At 50.1% G+C, this 24,699-nt stretch overlaps 1 protein-coding gene across 1 annotated transcript in view; it reads left to right on the forward strand.

Moving 5' to 3' along the window:
* The window catches only part of BSN (bassoon presynaptic cytomatrix protein), a 60,492-nt gene extending 37,412 nt beyond the window's left edge, over positions 1-23,080 (forward strand). The window contains exon 9 of the mRNA XM_044275177.1: positions 20,783-23,080. The gene's annotated coding sequence lies outside the window, so the exon portion shown is untranslated. The remainder of the gene's footprint in view (positions 1-20,782) is intronic.
* Positions 23,081-24,699: the final 1,619 nt, after the last annotated feature.

The raw sequence follows: 24,699 nt of genomic DNA on the forward strand, positions 1-24,699 counted from the left end.
CGCTGGGGAAGGGAGACGATGCTCTCCTCTCAATGCAAGGTACACTGCCGCTGGGGAAGGGAGACGATGCTCTCCTCTCAATGCAAGGTACACTGCCGCTGGGGAAGGGAGACGATGCTCTCCTCTCCCTGCAAGGTACACTGCCGCTGGGGAAGGGAGACGATGCTCTCCTTTTCCTGCAAGGTACACTGCCGCTGGGGAAGGGAGACGATGCTCTCCTCTCCCTGCAAGGTACACTGCCGCTGGGGAGTGGAGACGCTGCTCTCCTCTCCCTGCAAGGTACACTGCCGCTGGGGAAGGGAGACGATGCTCTCCTCTCCCTGCAAGGTACACTGCCGCTGGGGAAGGGAGACGATGCTCTCCTCTCCCTGCAAGGTACACTGCCGCTGGGGAAGGGAGACGATGCTCTCCTTTCCCTGCAAGGTACACTGCCACTGGGGAAGGGAGACGATGCTCTCCTCTCCCTGCAAGGTACACTGCCGCTGGGGAAGAGAGACGATGCTCTCCTCTCCCTGCAAGGTACACTGCCGCTGGGGAAGGGAGACGATGCTCTCCTCTCCCTGCAAGGTACACTGCCGCTGGGGAAGGGAGACGATGCTCTCCTTTCCCTGCAAGGTACACTGCCACTGGGGAAGGGAGACGATGCTCTCCTCTCCCTGCAAGGTACACTGCCGCTGGGGAAGGGAGACGATGCTCTCCTCTCCCTGCAAGGTACACTGCCGCTGGGGAAGGGAGACGATGCTCTCCTTTCCCTGCAAGGTACACTGCCGCTGGGGAAGGGAGACGATGCTCTCCTCTCCCTGCAAGGTACACTGCCGCTGGGGAAGGGAGACGATGCTCTCCTCTTCCTGCAAGGTACACTGCCGCTGGGGAAGGGAGATGATGCTCTCCTCTCCCTGCAAGGTACACTGCCGCTGGGGAAGGGAGATGATGCTCTCCTCTCCCTGCAAGGTACACTGCCGCTGGGGAAGGGAGACGATGCTCTCCTCTCCCTGCAAGGTACACTGCCGCTGGGGAAGGGAGATGATGCTCTCCTCTCCCTGCAAGGTACACTGCCGCTGGGGAAGGGAGACGATGCTCTCCTCTCCCTGCAAGGTACACTGCCGCTGGGGAAGGGAGACGATGCTCTCCTCTCCCTGCAAGGTACACTGCCGCTGGGGAAGGGAGACGATGCTTTCCTCTCCCTGCAAGGTACACTGCCGCTGGGGAAGGGAGACGATGCTTTCCTCTCTCTGCAAGGTACACTGCCGCTGGGGAAGGGAGACGATGCTCTCCTCTCCCTGCAAGGTACACTGCCGCTGGGCAAGGGAGACGATGCTCTCCTCTCTCTGCAAGGTACACTGCCGCTGGGGAAGGGAGACCGCTTCTGTGAAAGCCATCTTCTGGGATATCGCCATCTTCTACTCACCCTGGACCTACGACAAGGCTTCCAGGTTCCAGTGGGTGAACCTCTCATCCTTCAGAGAGCGATGCAGGAACAAGCTCCTAAAAGAGCTCAGGGATTATAGCCAGGGGAGTATACAGCGTATAGCATTCCCCAGCGTAGATGCAGCCTTTTCCCCACACATGAGACAAGGCTCTATGTTGAGGGTAAAACAGGAACTCTATAATGGGGCTACATGTCAGCCTTTTATGCAGGTCTTCCAGCAAGGGACACTCCCCTCGGGACCTTGTGGAAGACTGAGACAGTTTTTACATTTGCCAATCACATGCATTTACAGTATGGAAACACTCCCAGCAATTGTACACAACCCCCCCCCCCTCTGCCTGTGATACAATTAACAAACACAATGGGCTCTGCCTGTGATACAATTACCAAACACAATGGGCTCTGCCTGTGATACAATTAACAAACACAATGGGCTCTGCCTGGGATACAATTAACAAACACAATGGGCTCTGCCTGTGATGCAATTACCAAACACAATGGACTCTGCCTGGGATACAATTAACAAACACAATGGGCTCTGCCTGTGATACAATTACCAAACACAATGGGCTAACTTCATCACTCACAGGCAGAAAACACACATTTCCCCCCAAAACACAGAAAACACCCCAAAGCCCCACATATCCCCATAAAGTGTACATCCCTGGATAGCTCTGATCTGGGCGAACAGCATATCCAGAAATCACCCAGATCCGAACAGGGGTTCCCGTGTCCTCCATACAGGGGTGCACTACAAATGAGGCCAGGTGAGGTGATCGCCTCAGGCAGCACCATGTAGGATGTACGTATCATCAGTCATGTGATCCTGACACAGGTCCTTTAACAAACTATAGTTCGACTTGCTATCTATATTACTGTTTCTACTTAGTCTTCCCTATCCCCTTGGAACCTATTATTTATATGGGGTCAAGGGTCTTTAGCATATATGTTGGCGCGTCACCTTATGTTGTGCGCGGTATCTTATGCTGTGTCCCCAGCACAAATCACATGACGATGTGTCATCAACATCATGTGTTCAGTCCGGCCTATCCCGATTGGATTGATTACTAACACAGGGTCATGATTGGCTTTGAATTAACAGCCCGTTCAGATGTTTTTAATTGTCCTCATTAGTGTGGCAATAAAAGAGGAGGTACTACTGACATCATGCATCCCCGGAAGAAGCCTGTTGGGTGGAGGAGGCTGCATGGTCGACGTGCCATACACGGTAGTACAGCGAATTTTCTGTTTCTTCTCTTTTGCTCCTGCCTTTCCAGCGATTAACTTTTTAAAGTTTTTTTCTTTACCTTGATATGCTCACTGTGCTGGTAGTGGCAGGTGCATGCTCTGTTATTTCCCTTATTTTGTTTTTTGCTGCTGCCTGTGTGGCCCGCTAACTCTGTGGCTTCCTTTTTGTCCTCTCTTTTGGGGGGGGTTCTATTTGCTGGTAACTTTACTGACCATCGTTCTATGTATTTTTGTCATATTAAATAAAGACATTTAATTATCTCTATACAGGGGTTTGTGTTTACTTGGTATCGGTTATGGTGATTTAGGAATTAATACCTCTATTTATTAGTTATTGGTATCCGAATTTTTGGTATTTGGTGCTTTAGCACCATGTAGGGGCAAGAGGGGGCAGCCGAAGGGCCATGGGCTGAAAGGAAGTGGTTAGGCTAAGAAATTAGCATTGGGAAGGGGGGGCGCCATTTCAGTTTTTGCCTCAGGCAGCAGAAAGGCTAGGTGCACCCCTACCTCCATATCCTGTAATCCATTGTCCTGTACATCTCACAAGCCAGTGTCCTCTATATCCTGTGATCTAGTGTCCTCCATATCCTGTAATGGAGGGCTGTGATCTGGTCTCCTCTATATCCTGTTATCCGGTTTCCTCTATATCCTGTGATCCTCGGTGTGTGATGGACTAAACCGTCACTGGGGCTGCTGAGGGCTCGGCTCCTTCCTATGGACTATGGACCCAGAACTATGGAGACCTCCCCCTCCCCCCCCCCAGCTCATTATTCTACAAAGGGAAAAATGGGTAGTGTGACGAATACCGTGCCCGACTGACGCCAGACGTCAACTATGTCGAGCTCACAAGATACGGTATGGTCACTGGTTACCAAGGCGTGACGTTACGCCCTCCTGGAGGAGCAAGTAAGTTCAGTCATGGTACAGTTTTCACAGACTCCTCCTGTCCACACGGGCACAGAGAGGCAACAAGCTGAGAGAGCCTTTTCACTGCCCCAGTTCAGAGCGTTCTCAGCCCGGGAAGACTTCCACAAGTTTCTTGTTTGATATAAGCCCGGTCCGCTAACTTGATTATATAGGGTAAAAAAACAATCCGCGGTAGCGTATTACTAGGTCGAAACACGGACGTGGGGATTCGTGATCGAGATACAAGATAGCACAAGATAAAATTATATATTTAATCGCCTTAAGGCCTCACTAGAAATAACACTATACACACAAGGATATATGCAGTGGTCTGATGGTACAAACAGGGTTAAGCAGAACAAAAGTCAGTTTACCAGATGGATGAGTCCTTTTGGGGTGTGAGGAGTTCTTAGCTGTAGTCACATGGAGGGCAGTGATGTCAGCAGGTTGCAGGTCCCTCTAAACACATAGCACGATGTGACCCTCCTTCAGAGAAAAGACACGCCTGCTTACTGGCACAAGCCTTTTAAACTGTAGCCTGCCCCTCCTCTTCCCGCCTCTGGGAAGGGCCCCCTTCCTGCTGATCCTGGCAGCTCAATAACCCACAAAACCCTTTAGGGTTCATAGCTCCAGACCAGAAGGTCACAGGGAGATGGTTCTGGGACCAACAGACCCGCCTGGTTTCCTGCTACAAGTAGAGTCCAAGCATGCTTCCGTTATTTAGTTTCTGTGGGGAGATATCTATATCTCCCTCCCCTGGCATACCACCACCAAACCATGACCATGGACCTGTTCATGGTAGCCACTGGGACACAAATATGTATCCAGTTTGTACCTGTGATGGCCCGGCAATTCATAATTCCTTATGAACTGCCGGCCCCAGAAAGTCTGATAATTTCCATTGAACTGGGGAATAGACTAGACCCCCTGCAGATAGGTCTTTCCTGTTCCATTAGCTGGGTTCCTGGCTGGCTGAATGGAAGTGTGAAAAGTTGTAAACACTGGTGGACTGCTAGAGGTCCTCTGCCATCTGCTGGCTTTGAAGCAGGGCCCCCCTGTGGAGCTCACTACCTCTGCTGTTTTTCAGCTGATGGCTGGTGTGGGGACATGGCTGACAGCAAATATGAATCCATATTCCTCACACCTCCCCCTTTTAGAGGGCGCCAGGGGGCAGCACATTCCTGTGTTTCCCCGTGCACTCATCTGCACCCTCTCCTTGCCGGGATAGCCCATCAGCGTTCACGTGGTCACGGCCCTTCTTGTGGCGAATGGTCAAGTGATACTGCTGGAGCTTGAGGCTCCAGTGTAGCAGCCTTCCATTTGTCCCTGAGACGGTGTTTACCAGGTGAGGGGGTTGTGGTCCATCTCCACAGTGAAGCGGCGCTCGTACAAGTATGGCTGCAACCGTTGCAGTGCCCAGGCAATGGCCAGGCACTCCTTCTCCATTGTGGAGTACGCCACCTCCCTCGGCAGGAGCTTCCTACTCAGGTACACGGGTAAACGGGGTGTTCCTGGCCCGTAGTGTCGACCTGGCTGAGTACGGCACCGAGGCCAAAATCACTGGCGTCGGTCTGTACTATAAACGGCCTTGTGAAGTCGGCTGCCTGTAGTACAGGGAAGCTCTAGAGGGTGGCCTTCGGCGCCCGGAAAGGCCATCTCGCAGTCGTTTGTCCAATCGACTGCGGAGGGCAGCTTCTTCTTGGTGAGGTCCATCAAGGGCTTTGCCAGGCTACTGTAGTGGGGGACGAACCTCCTATAGTACCCGTCAGTGCCCAGGAAGGACATCAACTGTTTCTTGGTCCTGGGGGTGGGCCAGAATGCGATGGCATGCACTTTTCCAGGCTCTGGCTTCAGGGTCCCCCCGCCTACCTGGTGCCCCAGATATTGAACCTTGCTCATGCCCAGCTGGCACTTTTCCGGCTTGATGGTCAAGCCTGCCTGGTGGATCCGCCCGAGCACCTCCGTCCGGTGCTTTAGGTGATCCTCCCATGTGGGACTTAAGCAGCGTGTTGACCACTGAGAAGTGGAAGGGGCATTCTTCATGCTTAACGGCATCACAGTGGACTCATACAATCCAAAGGGGGTGTGGCGAAACCAACCTCGCCACAGTGTTTTGGAGGGGGCTGTTTACCAGCCTCCTGCCCTGGGATTATGGTCCCTTAAGTTATTGGGTCTTAAGGCACTTGGGACGGAGCCCTCTGTCCCTGGATTGCATCCTCTGCCTTACTTGCTTGGATGAAGCACATGGTGAGAACAATAGATAGCGGCCATTTTAGCTCACAGACACTGTTCTGACTTTTCCACACGGTGCTATCTTGCCTGTATTTGGTGCACAGAGACATCATTCAGTAGTTTGAAACTACCAAACAGGGGACACATTTATTAGTGACTATTTTCTGTATAACTTGTATATTTTCAGTATAACTGTATCTTCCAAACTACTGAACGAATGTGGGTGAATTTTGGACATGTGGTTCACCCAGATCCCCCGGTTCCGAGGATATATTGGTTATGGGGTTATTGCATGTTTTGGGGTTCCTGTGATATGTTTTATAAAACTGTATTTCTCTGCCTTTGATAATTATATTCGCCAGTGTGTTAAATAATCCTCATCGGCAGAAGGGAGGATTTTGTGTGGGTGTGTTTCTATTGTCCCATTGTGTGTTTAAATGGTGATGTCTGTCCTGTTGTCTCCACATGTGTATTGGCGATCTCCCCTTTGTCCTGAGAGATAATTGGATTGGTCTCGGTTGTCTCCGGGACAGAGAGGAGGAAACCATGATGCATTGTGGGGATGTGTTGTATCCGTCCTGTATTTGCAACAACTAATAAAAACCAGGCTGGGTGTGCCAGCACATGAGACCACTGTTTGACCCTCAACACGGAGCCTTGTCTCGTTATTGGGGGGATTCCCTGTATGCTGTTAGAGACTGATTGCCAGGAGTGTAAGCCGATTGGATGTTTTTCCTGTTCGTCTGCTGACAGCTATTTGCGAGGTTCCAGTTTGGAGTGCTATTTTGTATCCAGTTCGGGAGGTTGGTGTTCTGCAGTAGCTGTGCCTGTCTCTCGGAAAGGGGCATATCGCCTAAACGGATCTTAACCCCTTGTCTGCTGAAGCGGACCGTTACAGGGGGTAATAATGGCAGAGAGTTACCGCGCCTCACAGGTCAGGGGAATCTGCCAATACCCCCCGCTCAGATCCATGATGGTCAGGTACTGGGCCCCGGCCAACTGATCGAGTAAGTCATCGATGCGTGGCATTAGGTACGCATTGGTGACCGAGACAGCGTTGAGTCCCCTGTAGTCCACACAGAACCGGGAGGTCCGGTCCTTCTTTGGGACGAGGACCACAGGCGATGCTCAAGCGCTGTTGGATGCCTTGATGACCCCAAGCTTCAGCATCTCGTCAATGTACTGAATGCCGGATTAGGGGGTGATCCCTGGTGTCCACGTGATGGACGGGCAACTTTGTCCTTCTGGGCTTGTTGCTGAACATCTCCCGGCAGGGGTGAATGGTGGCCCATAGCTGGGACCGTTGGTCCTTCAAGAGCTGTTGGCCCACCTCCACATCCTCGATGGACCCACCTGCCTTCACCTGGGCGAGCATATCAAGGAGGGTCTCCTCCTCCCCCTCTTCTGGAAGGTTGCAGACAGAGAGGGCACATGCCTCTCTCTCCTGATGTGCCTTCATCATGTTCACGTGAAAGGCCTTCCGCCTTCCCCTGGCGTGGTCCAGGGTGACCAGATACGTCACGGCGTTGAGGCGCTGATGCACAAGGTATGGGCCTTCCCAGGCTGCCTGAAGCTTGTCCTGAAGTACAGGGACCAGTACCCATACCTTTTGACTCTCCTGGTAGGTCCTCTCACAAGCGTTCTGGTCGTACCAACGCTTCTGGTCGGCCTGGACCTGCTCCATATTATCGTGCACCAGCTGCGACAACGCCTGCATCTTGTTTCGGAAGCTCATGACATACTTGATGACCAACACTGCAGGGGTGGCTACATCTCCCTCCCAGGCCTCTTTTACCAGAGCCAGGGGCCCCCGCATAGATCACCCGTACAGGAGCTTGACGGGGGAGAACCCTGTGGAGGCCTGTCGGACCTCTTGGTAGGCAAACAGCAGATGTGGGAGGTACCGCTCCCAGTCACGCCCGAGGGAGGCAACCATCATCTCAAGCATCTGCTTTAAGCCATTAAACTATTCGCACAAGCCGTTTGGGGTTAGTGGGTGGTACGGGCTGGTCACCAGATGTTGCACCTGGGTTTGCCTACAGAGGGACTCCATAAATTGCGACATGAACTGGGTCCCCCGGTTGGTGAGCATTTCCTGGGGAAAGCCCACTCTGGAGAAAATCTCCAGCAAGGCGGTGGCCACTTTGTCGGCCCGTATGGAGGACAAGGCTACCGCCTCTGGGTACCGGGTGCCGTAGTCTATTACTGTTAATATGAAGTGTTTCCCGGAGCTGCTGGGAATGGACAGAGGTCCAATCAGATCCACAGCCACCCTCCTGAAAGGCTCTTCAATTATGGGCAGCGTTACCAGTGGGGCTTTGGGGCGCCGCCCCGCCTTCCCCACCCACTGGCAGGTCTCACTTGAATGTCAATAAACAACCACATCGTCCCCCATCTTTGGCCAGTATAAATGCTGAGCTAATCTGGCCTTTGTCTTAGCGACCCCTAGGTGTCTAGCCATCGGAATCTCATGCGCAACCTGCAACAACTCTGTCCTGAACTGATAGGGTACCACTAGCTGTCGTTCCCTAGACCACGCCTCAGGTGAGCTCTGCTGGACCGTGATCCGGTACAGCCGTCCTTGGTCCCAGACCATTCGCTTCAAGTCTGAGTCCGAGGGGGCTGTGCCGCCTGCTCCTTGAGAGCGGTCAGGCTGGCGTCAACCACTAATGCTACCTGAAAGTCCTGACTGGACGTGGCCAAAATAGACAAGACTGCCACGTCCCCTGTCAGGTCCCCGGGACCTGTCTCCTGGCCTCCTTCTGACTCGGCAGCCGCTTGGTCGGAAGGGGGAAAGCCATCAGACCCCTGAGGGGCCCCAGCCTGCCTGAAGCTTGTCCTGAAGTACAGGGACCAGTACCCATACCTTTTGACTCTCCTGGTAGGTCCTCTCACAAGCGTTCTGGTCGTACCAACGCTTCTGGTCGGCCTGGACCTGCTCCATATTATCGTGCACCAGCTGCGACAACGCCTGCATCTTGTTTCGGAAGCTCATGACATACTTGATGACCAACACTGCAGGGGTGGCTACATCTCCCTCCCAGGCCTCTTTTACCAGAGCCAGGGGCCCCCGCATAGATCACCCGTACAGGAGCTTGACGGGGGAGAACCCTGTGGAGGCCTGTGGGACCTCTTGGTAGGCAAACAGCAGATGTGGGAGGTACCGCTCCCAGTCACGCCCGAGGGAGGCAACCATCATCTCAAGCATCTGCTTTAAAGGGAGTCTGTCACCACTTTTTTGCATGTTAGACCATTAAAATAGGGTTATTTGATCCAGCAAGAACATAAAAACGGTACCTTTGTGGTCGAAAACGGACTTTTCAATTTGCAGAAAACGAACTTATAAGATAATTTTCGGAGCCCTCTCAAGTGCCCAGGGCGGTCTCTCAATCCTTGGAGCCCCAGGCTGGCACCTCCTAAACGGCTGATAACCCCGCCCTCCGTGCGCCTCTGCCCGCCCGTTTACTCCCCTCCCCTGGTCCCTTTCCACTGCGGCTGTGCGGTAGAAATCGTAGCGGGCGCATGCGCAATGCGATGCCCGCTCCTGGCAGGGCATCGCAATACCTATTGCGCATGCGCCGGCTAAACGGCGATTAGCCGGCGCATGCGCAATAGGTATTGCGATGCCCTGCCAGGAGCGGGCATCGCATTGCGCATGCGCCCGCTACGATTTCTACCGCACAGCCGCAGTGGAAAGGGACCAGGGGAGGGGAGTAAACGGGCGGGCAGAGGCGCACGGAGGGCGGGGTTATCAGCCGTTTAGGAGGTGCCAGCCTGGGGCTCCAAGGATTGAGAGACCGCCCTGGGCACTTGAGAGGGCTCCGAAAATTATCTTATAAGTTCGTTTTCTGCAAATTGAAAAGTCCGTTTTCGACCACAAAGGTACCGTTTTTATGTTCTTGCTGGATCAAATAACCCTATTTTAATGGTCTAACATGCAAAAAAGTGGTGACAGACTCCCTTTAAGCCATTAAACTATTCGCACAAGCCGTTTGGGGTTAGTGGGTGGTACGGGCTGGTCACCAGATGTTGCACCTGGGTTTGCCTACAGAGGGACTCCATAAATTGCGACATGAACTGGGTCCCCCGGTTGGTGAGCATTTCCTGGGGAAAGCCCACTCTGGAGAAAATCTCCAGCAAGGCGGTGGCCACTTTGTCGGCCCGTATGGAGGACAAGGCTACCGCCTCTGGGTACCGGGTGCCGTAGTCTATTACTGTTAATATGAAGTGTTTCCCGGAGCTGCTGGGAATGGACAGAGGTCCAATCAGATCCACAGCCACCCTCCTGAAAGGCTCTTCAATTATGGGCAGCGTTACCAGTGGGGCTTTGGGGCGCCGCCCCGCCTTCCCCACCCACTGGCAGGTCTCACTTGAATGTCAATAAACAACCACATCGTCCCCCATCTTTGGCCAGTAGAAATGCTGAGCTAATCTGGCCTTTGTCTTAGCGACCCCTAGGTGTCTAGCCATCGGAATCTCATGCGCAACCTGCAACAACTCTGTCCTGAACTGATAGGGTACCACTAGCTGTCGTTCCCTAGACCACGCCTCAGGTGAGCTCTGCTGGACCGTGACCCGGTACAGCCGTCCTTGGTCCCAGACCATCCGCTTCAAGTCTGAGTCCGAGGGGGCTGTGCCGCCTGCTCCTTGAGAGCGGTCAGGCTGGCGTCAACCACTAATGCTACCTGAAAGTCCTGACTGGACGTGGCCAAAATAGACAAGACTGCCACGTCCCCTGTCAGGTCCCCGGGACCTGTCTCCTGGCCTCCTTCTGACTCGGCAGCCGCTTGGTCGGAAGGGGGAAAGCCATCACACCCCTGAGGGGCCCCAGCACTCCCACTGCGCCGCTGCCACCGCTGGTAGTGCCTGCTTCCTCTCAGCTTCTGACCAAGTCGCAAGTCCAGACGGACTAACCTGGCCCTCTGACATACCATTTGTGGAGGAACCCTGCACTGAGGCTTTACCTGGGAGCCCTACTTTTCCTGGGACAGCCCGGACCTCATTTGCATCCTCCTCCACCGCAGCTGTCTGCCCCCTGCTTGTCCCCTCAGTAGCCACACCTGAGGACAACAGGTTCCAGCATGCTTGCTGGCCACACCCTGGGGCCTCAGCACAGCTGGCTTGGATGACCCCCTCCCCACTGAGGGGAGAGGCACACATTACATCCCCCACATCCCCATCAACAGGTATGTTAGGTACATTAACAGTATCAACAGGGGTGGACATGACATCACATTCTGAGGGATTGGACCTCGGGGTGTCAGCGGCCACGTACTTAGATAATTTTGTACTCTGCACACCTTGGATCCAGTGTGGGTGCCTGTGAGAGTGGTTTAGACAATATAAGTTAAATCCACGGCACTCCAAAAGTTTTTGCAAAATAAAGTTTCACATTTTAATTCTTAGTATACAGAATATCGTTCATGTACATCCAGTGCAATTCATTTACATATAGTAAGTATGTGCCATATCAGATAATTCCCGAACGTTTCGGTCTGTACGACCTTCTTCAGCGGGCTCTAGAGAAATATATAACGTGCATATGATGTAATTACAGCAGGTTTTGGAGTATAATAGATATTCTGTAGGATCATAGTCATTAAGGGAAAAACATTTAAAAGGGGGGGGTTTTATTTCGTTTGGGTTCTAAAAGGGAATATATGATGGAAAAGGGGGTGTGAGAATCACAGGGAAGGGTTAAAAAACGAAAATCCTATTGCCCAGTTGATTGGCCGTGAGAGATATGGTTTAACAGACGCCATAGTGGAGGTAAAGTCAGGTCCAAAGGGTTACATATCACTAATAAAGTCTTGGTCACATATGGAAAATACTCTCTAGGTCTCAATTGGTATAGTGTCTAGGCGTACTAGCATACCTGTAGGCAGGGTCAGGAGGCAGGCGCTAGATGTAGATTGTCTCTGGATTTGGCGCTCTTTTAAGGTACGGGGCGGCGCTCTGGCGTGACGTACTGAGGAGTGAACGCACGCGCCGGAGGTGAGCAATCTGGCCGGGGCGCTCAATGATGACGTGAGCATGTCACGTGTGTGGGAAGTGAGCGCTCGTAACATCAGGGCCATCGCGGGGAGGTGCGTGCGTCATGACGTGATATGCGCGCATGCCACGTACTTAGACACAAGCTGCCCCAGGTCCGTCCCCAGCAAAACACTGGCAGGGATATTTGAGGATACCCCCAGCACCCTTACTCCTCGACCAGCGCCCCAGTCCAAATAGACCTTGGCGACGGTTCTACTCCTCCAATCCCGGAGACAGTAAGGGATCTTCCGGGCAATAAATCATGGGGTGCCACCAGTTCAGGCCGTACCAGAGTCATCTCAGCGCTGGTGTCTCTAAGTCCCAGGCCTGGCCCACGGTGACTGGTTGAAAATTGTCCAATGACCTCCCACCACCCCCACCCACACACAACACGGTTGCTGGGGACACATGGCCTTGAAGTGTCCTGGCTGTTTACAAAGGTGACAAAGTCGATGTTCCCCCACCAACGTTAAAGTGAAGTCGTGGATGGTGCTCACTTGGGCCTAGGGGCAGAGTGTGTCTTACCCCCTCTCCAGCCGACAGGTTTCCAGGCCTCTGAAGTCCAGTTGTTGGTGTACTCGTCGGCCAGGACTGCTGTTGCAGAGGTGCCCTTTGGCTTCCGGTCACGGAGATACTGCTGGAGGTCCTTCGGGCAATTCCACAAGAACTGCTCTGTGACTAAACTAACTTCGCCACTGGGTTTTGGAAGGGCCTGTTTGCCAGCCTCTTTCCTCAGGATTATGGCCCATATACTAACTTTGAAGGAGAAGATAATCCGGCCGCACAGCCTAAATCTGTGGAACTGTTTTGGGCAGGAAAGCCATGCTTGCAGTCGGCCAAATGTGACTTCCATGGAATTCGGGAACCCCTGCTCGGATCTGGGTGAATTTTGGATATGTTTTTCGCCCAGATCAGAGCTATCCTAAATTATAGTGATATGTGGGGTTTTGAGGTGTTTTCTGTGTTTTGGGAAATATGTGTGTTTTTGGAGCCCTCGGGAAGCACTAGGAGCATCCATCAATGGAGGTACCCAGTTGGGGTGCCAGGAGATCCGTTACAAGCTCCTTCAGCTGCTGGACGGTGGTGTGCTCCAATCCTGTGGTCCATTGATCAACCGCTCTCAGCAAGGCCCGCATGTGATCGGCCCAGCTCTGGGTAGGACCTCGCTGCAAACTTCTGAGCTTTTTCTGGTACGACTCAGGGGTTAAGTTGTACTGCCGGACCAGAGCCTGCTTGATGTCCTCATAGCTCAGGATGGTCTCGCTGGGCAGGTACCCAAAGATTTCAAGGGCTTTTCCCCTGAGATCTGTTGTTAGGAATCGTACCCACTGGTCCTCCGGTAGCTGGTACTGATGGCAGGCCGTCTCAAATGACAACAAGAAAGTGTCCAAGTCCCCATCTTTGTCCATCAGGGTGAAGTCCTCCGCCCGCAGTTTTGGACTCCGGATCTCTGGAGACTCACATCGGGGTGAGGAGGGTTTGGAGCTGGAGTACTCACAGCTGATGCTCACGCTCTGCCTGTTCGAGACGTTCTGCAGCCTCTGCTTGCTCGCGACGCTCTGCATCCTCTGCTTGTTCGCGATGCTCTGCAGCTGCCATGAGGATCTCGTAGGAAGCCTGGTCTCCAGCCTGGAGATGGTCTAGGGCAGCATGTTCGAGAGCAGCCGAGCCTGCCTGGCTGGGGGTATGGGCATGTGTGTGCGGCCCACCGCGGGCCTCCCTGCCGGCAAGTGGCTCCTTGGGGAGCTTTGGCTGTGTTCTCCCTTGCCTTGAATAAAGTTGCCCTTCACCTCCTCTGGGCCCCCTATCTGGACTGCGTCCTCCCCGCCACCATTCATAGCATCGGCCATCTCCTTAGATTTACTCCTTGTGATACTGGCCATCATTGCAACTGATGATTACTGACACAGACTGCAAACTGATGAACACACACACCTTATTGTATTTGCACTTAGACTGTCTAGTGTTGAGCTGATCTTAAGACTCCAGCGGCAAATGCTACTGCTGGTAGTCTTTAGTGTCTGGGAGTATGGGTCCCACATACACACTAGTATCTCGATCCCACTTTGCTGCCACCAATATGTGACGAATACTTTAACCCTCGTGTCCCAAATGACACTGGACGTCAACTATGTCGAGCTCACGAGGACGTAATGTCAGTGGTTACCAAGGCGTGACGTTACGCCCTCCTGGAGAAGCGGGTAAGGTCTTGGTACAGTTTTCACAGACTCCTCCTGTCCACACTGGCAAAGAGAGGCAACAAGCTGGGTGAGCCTTTTCACCGCCCCAGTGAAACAGCCCGATCCGCTAACGGGATTATATAGGGTAAGAAACCAACCTGCAGTCATGTATTACTAGGCCGAAACAGACATGGGGATTTGTGATCGAGATACAAGACAGCACAAGATTAAATGATATATTTAATCGCCTTAAGGGCTCACTAGAAATAACTATACACACAAGGAATATAGACAGTGGTCTGAGGTTACAAGTACAGGTGTTATGGTACAAACAGGATTAAACAGAGCAAAAGTCAGTTTACCAGATGGATGAGTCCTTTTGGGTTGTGAGGAGTTCTTAGCTGTATTTACATAGAGGGAAGTGATGTCAGCAGGTTGCAGATCCCTCCAAACACATGCCCGATGTGACCCTCCTTCAGAGAAAAGACATGCCTGCTTGCTGGCACAAGCCTTTTAAACTGTAGCCTGCCCCTCCTCTTCCCGCCTCTGGAAAGGGCCCCCCCCCTGCTGATCCTGGCAGCTCAATGACCCATAAAACCCTTTAGGGTTCATAGCTCCAGACCAGAAGGTCACAGGGAGATGGTTCTGGGACCAACAGACCCGCCTGGGTTCCGGCTACAAGAAGAGTCCAAGCATGGTCCTGTTATTTAGCTTCTGTGGGGAGATATGTATATCTCCCTTCCCTGGCATCCCACCACGGGCCACAGGGACACAAATATATATCCAGTTTGTGTCTGTGATGGCTGGGCGATTCATTATGAACTGCCGGCCCCAGAAAGTCTGATAATTTCCATTGAACTGGGGAATGGACTAGACCCCCTGCAGATAGGTCTTTCCTGTTCCATTAGCTGGGTTCCTGGCTGGCTAAATGGAAGTGTGATAAGTTGTAAACACTGGTAGACTGCTAGAGGTCTTCTGCCATCTGCTCGCTTTGAAGCAGGGCCCCCCTGTGGAGCTCGCTACCTTTCAGCTGATGGCTGGTGTGGGGACATGGCTGACAGTAAATATTAATCCATATTCCTCACAAGTAGTTTCTGCCTGTGAGTGATTACGTTATCCCATTGTATTGGTTAATTGTATCACAGGTGGGTGTTGTCTGCCTGTGAGTGATTACGTTATCCCATTGTGTTGATTAATTGTATCACATGTATGTGTTTTCTGCCTGTAACTGCATGTGATTGTGATTGTCTCAGTCTTTCACAAGGTCCCCATGTGGAGTGTCCCTTGCTGGAAGACCGGCATAAAAGGCTGGCATGTAGCCTTATTAAAGTGTCCTGTTCTACCCTTCATGAAGTCTGGGATTACGTTTGGGGGATTGGAGAACTACACTCTGGGGATTGCTATAATCATTATACTCTCCAGAGTATAATCCCTAGCTCATATAAGAGCTTGTTCCTGCATCGCTCTCTGAAAGAAAAGAGGGTCACCCACTAGAACCTCGAAACCTTGACGTAGGTCCAGGGTGGGTAGAAGACGACCTACGGCGGTTCATGGGGTCGGCAGTGCTTACTGTGTCGAGCGAAGTGCTTGGAGCCCTCAGAAAGCACTAGGAGACACTGTTTGTGGATTTGTAATTAGGGCAACGCTAGTACTCGTACAGAGCCCCTGGCGACAGCAGCATGGAATCATGGATGCTGGGCAGCCGGCTGTGGCGAAACCAACCTCGCCACTGGGTTTTGGAGAGGGCTGTTTAAAAGCCTCTTGCCTCAGGATTATGGCCCATTGTAACTTTAAAGGAGAAGACAGACCGGCCGCACAGCTTATTATGCGTTCGGTTAAATTGTATGTTATGTGAGGGCACCCAGATAGCTAATATCATTGTATTCGTGTATTCTGAGTGCCATTCACCTAATGATATGCACTCAGACTTGAGCTATCTGGGGATATGTTAAATGTCTGTGTTTGCTGTGGGGGTGTGCCATTGTGTGTTTGGGTGGTGATGTCTGTCCTGTTGTCTCCACATGTGTATTGGTGATCTCCCTTTGTCCTGAGAGATAATTGGATTGCCTTCGGTTGTCTCCGGAACAGAGAGGAGGAAACCATGATGCATTGTGGGGATATGTTGTATCTGTCCTGTGTCGCAGTCTCCCTTCTGGTCCTCTGGGGGCATGAACGATTACCTTTGTTGATAGATGCTCGTAGTGCTTCCCGAGGGCTCCACTTGACACCGTAAGCACTGCCGACCCCACGAACCGCCACAGCTTGGTTGGGATTGGGATCTCGCCGTCTCCTACCCACCCTGGACCTACGACAAGGCTTCAGGTTCCAATGGGTGAACCGCTCTTCCTTCAGAGAGCGATGCAGGAACAAACTCTTAAAAGAGCTCAGGGATTATAGCCAGGGGAGTATACAGCGTATAGCATTCCCCAATGTAGATGCAGCCTTTTCCACACACACATGATACAAGGCTCTATGTTGAGGGTAAAACAGGAACTCTATAATGGGGCTACATGTCAGCCTTTTATGCAGGTCTTCCAGAAAGGGACACTACCCTACGGACCTTGTGGAAGACTGAGACAGTTTTTACATTTGCCAATCACATGCATTTAGAGTATGGAAACACTCCCAGCAATTGTACACAACCCCCCCCCCCTCTGCCTGTGATACAATTAACAAACACAATGGGCTCTGCCTGTGATACAATTACCAAACACAATGGGCTAACTTAATCACCCACAGGCAGAAAACACAAATTTTCCCCCAAAACACAGAAAACATCCCAAAGCCCCACATATCCCCAGAAATTATACATCCCTGGATAGCTCTCATCTGGGCGAACAACATATCCAGAAATCACCCAGATCCGAGCAGGGGTTCCCGAATTCCATGAAAGTCACATTTGACCGACCGCAAGCATGGCTTTCCTGCCCAAAACAGTTCCACAGATTTAGGCTGTGCGGCCGGTCCACCTTCTCCTTCAAAGTTTTAGTATATGGGCCATAATCCTGGGCCTAAAGGCTGGCAATCAGGCCCCTCCAAAACCCAGTGGCGAGGTTATTTCCGCCACATGTATATCCCCTGATCCAGTGTCCCCCATACCCTGTAATCCAGTGTCCTGTACATCCTGTGATCCAGTGTCCTGTACATCTTGTGATCCAGTGTCCTCCATATCCTGTAATCCAGTGTCCTCCATATGCTGTGATCCAGTGCCCTGTATATCCAGTAATCCAGTGCCCTGTGTATCCTTTGATCCAGTGTCCTGTATATCCCGTGATCTAGTGTCCTGTATATTCCATGATCTAGGGTTCACTATATCCCGTGATCTAGTGTCCTGTATATCCCGTGATCCAGTGTTCTCTATATCATGTGATCCAGTGTCCTGTAAATCCGGCGATCTAGTGTCCTTTATATACTGTGATCCAGTGTTCTCTATATCCTGTGATCCAGTGTTCTCCATATCCTGTGACCCAGTGTTGTCTATATCCTGTGATCCAGTGTCTTCTATATCCTGTGATCTAGTGTTCTCTATATCTCGTGATCCAGTGTCCTGTAAATCCGACAATCTAGTGTCCTTAATATCCTGTAATCCAGTGTTCTCTATATCCCATGATCCAGTGTCCTGTAAATCCGGCGATCTAGTGTCCTTTGTATCCTGTGATCCAGTGTTCTCTAAATCCCGTGATCCAGTGTTGTCTATATCCCGTGATCCAGTGTTGTCTATATCCCGTGATCCAGTGTTGTCTATATCCTGTGATCCAGTGTTCTCTATATCCTGTGATCCATTGTCCTCTATATCCTGTGATCCATTGTCCTCTATATCCTGTGATCCAGTGTTCTCTATATCCTGTGATCCAGTGTTCTCTATATCCTGTGATCCAGTGTTCGCTATATCCTGTGATCCAATGTTCTCTATATCCTGTGATCCAGTGTTCTCTATATCCTGTCATCCAGTGTTTTCTATATCCTGTGATCCAGTGTTCTCTATATTCTGTGATCCAGTGTTCTCTATATCCTGTGATCCAGTGTTCTCTATATCCTGTGATCCAGTGTTCGCTATATCCTGTGATCCAATGTTCTCTATATCCTGTGATCCAGTGTTCTCTATATCCTGTGATCCAGTGTTCTCTATATCCTGTGATCCAGTGTTCTCTATATCCTGTGATCCAGTGTCCTTTGTATCCTGTGATCCAGTGTTCTCTATATCCTGTGACCCAGTGTTGTCTATATCCTGTGATCCAGTGTCCTCTATATCCTGTGATCTAGTGTTCTCTATATGTCGTGATCCAGTGTCCTGTAAATCCGTCAATCTAGTGTCCTTTATATCCTGTGATCCAGTGTTCTCTATATCCCGTGATCCAGTGTCCTGTAAATCCGGCTATCTAGTGTCCTTTGTATCCTGTGATCCAGTGTTCTCTATATCCCGTGATCCAGTGTTCTCTATATCCTGTGACCCAGTGTTCTCTATATCCCGTGATCCAGTGTTCTCTATATCCTGTGATCCAGTGTTCTCTATATCCTGTGATCCAGTGTTCTCTATATCCCGTGATCCAGTGTCCTGTAAATCCGGCGATCTAGTGTCCTTTGTATCCTGTGATCCAGTGTTCACTATATCCTGTGATCCAGTGTTCTCTATATCCCGTGATCCAGTGTTCTCTATATCCCGTGATCCAGTGTTCTCTATATCCTGTGATCCAGTGTTCTCTATATCCTGTGATCCAGTGTTCTCTATATTCTGTGATCCAGTGTCCTTTATTTCCCGTGATCCAGTGTCCTTTATTTCCCGTGATCCAGTGTTCTCTATATTCTGTGATCCAGTGTCCTTTATTTCCCGTGATCCAGTGTTCTCTATATCCTGTGATCCAGTGTTCTCTATATCCCGTGATCCAGTGTTCTCTATATCCCGTGATCCAGTGTTCTCTATATCCTGTGATCCAGTGTTCTCTATATCCCGTGATCCAGTGTCCTGTAAATCCGGCGATCTAGTGTCCTTTGTATCCTGTGATCCAGTGTTCACTATATCCCGTGATCCAGTGTTCTCTATATCCCGTGATCCAGTGTTCACTATATCCCGTGATCCAGTGTTCTCTATATCCCGTGATCCAGTGTTCTCTATATCCCGTGATCCAGTGTCCTGTAAATCCGGCGATCTAGTGTCCTTTCTATCCTGTGATCCAGTGTTCTCTATATCCTGTGATCCAGTGTTCTCTATATCCCGTGATCCAGTGTTCTCTATATCCCGTGATCCAGTGTTGTCTATATCCTGTGATCCAGTGTTCTCTATATCCCGTGATCCAGTGTTCTCTATATCCTGTGATCCAGTGTTCTCTATATCCCGTGATCCAGTGTTCTCTATATCCCGTGATCCAGTGTTCTCTATATCCCGTGATCCAGTGTTCTCTATATCCTGTGATCCAGTGTTCTCTATATCCCGTGATCCAGTGTTCTCTATATCCTGTGATCCAGTGTTCTCTATATTCTGTGATCCAGTGTCCTTTATTTCCCGTGATCCAGTGTTCTCTATATCCTGTGATCCAGTGTTCTCTATATCCCGTGATCCAGTGTCCTGTAAATCCGGCGATCTAGTGTCCTTTGTATCCTGTGATCCAGTGTTCACTATATCCCGTGATCCAGTGTTCTCTATATCCCGTGATCCAGTGTTCACTATATCCCGTGATCCAGTGTTCTCTATATCCCGTGATCCAGTGTTCTCTATATCCCGTGATCCAGTGTCCTGTAAATCCGGCGATCTAGTGTCCTTTGTATCCTGTGATCCAGTGTTCACTATATCCTGTGATCCAGTGTTCTCTATATCCCGTGATCCAGTGTTCTCTATATCCCGTGATCCAGTGTTGTCTATATCCTGTGATCCAGTGTTCTCTATATCCCGTGATCCAGTGTTGTCTATATCCTGTGATCCAGTGTTCTCTATATCCCGTGATCCAGTGTTCTCTATATCCCGTGATCCAGTGTTCTCTATATTCTGTGATCCAGTGTCCTTTATTTCCCGTGATCCAGTGTTCTCTATATCCTGTGATCCAGTGTTCTCTATATCCTGTGATCCAGTGTTCTCTATATTCTGTGATCCAGTGTCCTTTATTTCCTGTGATCCAGTGTCCTTTATTTCCCGTGATCCAGTGTTCTCTATATCCTGTGATCCAGTGTCCTCTATATTCTGTGATCCAGTGTCCTCTATATTCTGTGATCCAGTGTTCTCTATATCCTGTGATCCAGTGTTCTCTATATTCTGTGATCCAGTGTCCTTTATTTCCCGTGATCCAGTGTCCTTTATTTCCCGTGATCCAGTGTCCTTTATTTCCCGTGATCCAGTGTTCTCTATATCCTGTGATCCAGTGTTCTCTATTTCCCGTGATCCAGTGTCCTTTTTTTCCCGTGATCCAGTGTCCTTTATTTCCCGTGATCCAGTGTTCTCTATATCCTGTGATCCAGTGTTCTCTATTTCCCGTGATCCAGTGTCCTTTTTTTCCCGTGATCCAGTGTCCTTTATTTCCCGTGATCCAGTGTCCTTTATTTCCCGTGATCCAGTGTCCTTTTTCCCATAAGTCACATTTTGAGGGGCTGTCATGTCCACACCAGAATCTTTAGGTTCTCTTTCTAAGCACATGGAGAAGTATTGATTCGGACCAAATCCAGGACCGTTCCTGTTTGTTGTGGGTTCATGGGTTCTGTCCTCTCAGAAGCTTTATTTCTCAATGTAATTTTTGATGTTCACAATTAACCATTTGTTTTCTCTCAGTCTTTTGCAGGAGATGTAGACGTCTGCATCACTGAGCTGCTGGGAGAGGTGACCACATGTGAGAACAAGATGGAAACCTCCGAAAGAGCATGGATGAAATACATGGCCATAAGGAACAACCCCCGGAGAGCAGTGATAGGGGCACCCAGTGCCAGGACTCCTCAGCCGGGGTGGACTCCTCTATTCTCTCTCCTAGATCTTAGACTCAGAGTTCTGTCTTTGCTCTCATTATTTCTTCACATATCTTCCTGAGATCTTCACCAACGAGCTTTGATTCTAGGGCTTGGAGTGACAAGCTCCACATTCTGACACCATTCCATCTCTGAGGCGCGGCGTCCTGTGCTCCCGCTCTGTCGGGGGAGGGGGCCATTAAATACCAAATCCAAGAGGAGACGTGAGGACCGGTCACTGTTCAGCTACTCAAGCATGAGGCCATAGGACTCTGAGAGGCAGTGTGCTGCATGGCCGCCGCCTACAATAATAAATGGCAGCCAGACATACCTGTCACTGATCAGTAAGCCATCAATTAGCCATCCCAATGGCGACTCCACATCTGTGGTGTTTCTTGTGTTGGGTTCATCGGCCTTAACATCTCGGTTTGGTTTTGTCATATACCTCGTATTTATTTCGCTTTTGTATTTATTGCGCTTCGTTCTTATGATTTTGCTCCTTTGTGATTGGTTTTGAAAATTGGGTTTCTCCAGAAGCAATAGAGAGCAGACAAAGAGCACAAGATGGCGGGAGCGTGTCCTCCTGTCTCTCTCTTCTAAAGACGAATAAACTGTGCACTTCCTAAGCCATCTCCAGCGGGCATGCTCAGAGAGACGGTCTTCACACCCCGAGAGCCTGTCCTTCTGCTGCATGCGCCCTTATGGAACAAGTCATCCCCATCCAGAACTGCTCCAGTATTGTAATGTTGCGCCTGTGTATGCGTACTGTAAAGCGCTCCCTGTCCTGTTGAGCATGCTCAGAGCTGACACTGCTCTGTCCATTGGCGCTTCCATTCATTCAATGATCATGTCTAATTGTCTATGCAATTGGTCTGGGGGGAGGGCTGGGGGGGCTGGGCGATGCCGTCTCCATATTTATCTGCATTTCAATGTTATTATGTAGATGGTTTCTTTGGATCCGTGACCCTGGATTGATATGTTTCTACCCGTGTGTATGATGTTAGTGGCATGTTTGACTCCAATAAGGATTTTGCCAAAGGCTCGTAGCCATATAGCCTGTGCGACTCGTGTCTTCTTCTGATGCATGGCTTGCTACTCTGTACTGTGCACGCTTTCATCTCATTTCTAATGACTGCAGATTCTTGCCCCCCGTATCTCCCCGTGTGGCCCTAGTTTAGAATCCTCCATTTGCACTTGGAATTGACGGTGGTCCAAGAACAAAGACTAATGAATAAAAGGTCTAAAGAGTGTGAAGGAAGCTGAGTGGATCTGCAGGGTCTGTATAACGAGCAGGTTCATATCTGGAGACCCCATATGGGCCCAGTCACTGCATTCACCCTGGAAGGGCTGAGCAATGGTGAGGAAGAGCGTTGGATGCTGGGAGTAGTAAGAAAGCACAGAGAGATCATTCCCATCATGCCCCCAGAGGTTGTCTCCAGGGAAGAGGCTGTCCGCTGGTCACGTGACACGTCACCGCTCTTCCTGCGATGAATGTAGATTATTATAGGGCATTATTGAGAGGTCGGTCTATGACCCATACAGGTCTGTGGGGTCCCCCTCCTCCAGAGGTTATTAGGGTGCAGATGATATGTGCGGTGATAGTTGCAGTTAATGTTGTCGCTGGCTCGTCCTCCGGCCACACTGTATATATATATCTGTACAGCGTGTAAATGACCCTGTGTTAGAAAGTAATGGAAAAATGGCAAGGCATGAAGCAGCTGGCGCTGTGGGGCCACGCCCTCTGGTCCATCCGCCATGCTAACGCTTTTATATAGAGAGTGGATATTATATTCCTGTAGACAGAGAGGATGCAGCATCATGGCTGACAGAGGCCTCCGAGCGACACCCCGGAAGGTCCTGTCATCTTCCAGGATGTCGACTCCTGGGAGCGACTCTCACTTTTGAGTTGTTTGGGGGGGGGGGGGGTAGAGGAAGATAATGGGAAAGTTCTATATATAAAACATAAAATTCTATTTAAAAGTCTAAAATGGTCAAGTTTCCGGTGACTGTGTATATGAATGCTGTAAGTGTCCCCTGTACTCGCTGTGTCCCATCCTGTGTCGTGCTCAGTGATTGACCCCTACCAGATATTTCTCTCACCGCAGAATAAAATGAACTTGATATGAAGGCTCAGTCTGCAGGTCTCATCATTGTGGTCCGCATCCCCCCAGATAGCTGACACTAGGAAGGTCCATTCTAACACAGCCCATGTCACCACTGTCCTGACAATCCCCCTGACTGCAGACACATAGATACGCCAAATACTTCTGTACAGTTCAATGAATACCGCCATAAACTGCAGAAATTATCAAGATTCCAAATTGCACCACCATACTGTGCCTGGAGAACTAGGCCATGAAGGATCCCATGTTCTGTCTCCAGCTCCTTGTGATAGCTGCTGTAACAGGAAACTGAACAAAATTGGACTCTCTCAAACTAGTCATAATGATGATGGCGAGAGCTTACAGTCTTTGAGGAGATGGGTAACACAGAAGATGACAAGTGCCTATTTGTACATTGGTCCAGCCATCTTAACACAATGGGTAGGGTGGTTGACGGAGATAAGGAGGACATGTAGGAGGTGTAGCACTGTGGAGAGCACGGGAAGGGTGGTAGACAGAGATGAGGTAGGTGGTGTAGGGCATGGATAGGATGGTAGATAGAGATGAGGGAGGAGATGTAGGTGATGCAGCACTGTGGAGAGCACAGGTAGTATGAAACACAGAGATGAGATGTAGTCGGTGCAGCACTGTGGAGAGCACAGGTAGGATATAACACAGAGATGAGATGTAGTCGGTGCAGCACTGTGGAGAGCACAGGTAGGATGAAACACAGAGATGAGATGTAGTCGGTGCAGCACTGTGGCAGGCGCAGCGCTATGAAGTGCCTCTTGCGCTGTGGCATTAGAAGAATTTTGATATCTCTGACTTTTTAGTCTAACCAGACTTTCTATTACTCTGTAATTCCTCTAGCTCCATTCTATGGAAACAGTAGGTTTAAAGAGCACACCAAATGCTTGAAATAACTTCTTTATTAACTTCAACTTTTCTTCATATAGCACTGCCCCTCCGCAGCAGATAGTCCATGTACATAACACGTGTTGAAAAGATATCACAAAATGGCGGTATGATTAAGCTGGTGGTTTAACTGTTCAATCTTGTCATTCAACATACAATGGTGGATATATTTCTCTCTTCAGTATCTGTACTTTCACTTTAAGTTATTTAAGCACTTTATAATCTCTCTGAGAGGTATATCTAAGATTTGGCCGATAGTTCTACTGTTCTGTATGCAATTTGTATGGATTGCTATTTGTATGCTATTTGTAGTTTGCAATTTGTGGAACTGCAAGTGAACAAACACATATAACCAGTTCAGTATACAGCTCTATTAACAATAGGAACATGTCATAACTGTATTATAAACCTATTTTGGCCTCTTTGCTTCCATAAAAACACAGCTCTCAGTGGAGTGAATGTCTCTTCAGCTCCTGTCTCTGGTGAATAATGATTCTAGCAGCTCCTGCTAGGGGAATTCCCAGACAGGCTGTGTGTGAGGCTGGCTGTGATTGGTGAAAACGTTTGCTGTGTGAGAAGCTGGCTGTGATTGGTTAAGACTTCTGCCCAGCAACAAAAGATTAACACAATGCTTTCTGCTGTTTCTACTGCGTCACTGAGCTTACCTTACACTACAAAATGAATCTTAAAGGCATATTATCTTTTTCTGCTTCTGTGAACACAAAATATA

This window comes from Bufo gargarizans, unplaced genomic scaffold (assembly GCF_014858855.1).
Source record: "Bufo gargarizans isolate SCDJY-AF-19 unplaced genomic scaffold, ASM1485885v1 original_scaffold_927_pilon, whole genome shotgun sequence".
NCBI classification, from domain to species: Eukaryota; Metazoa; Chordata; class Amphibia; order Anura; family Bufonidae; genus Bufo; species Bufo gargarizans.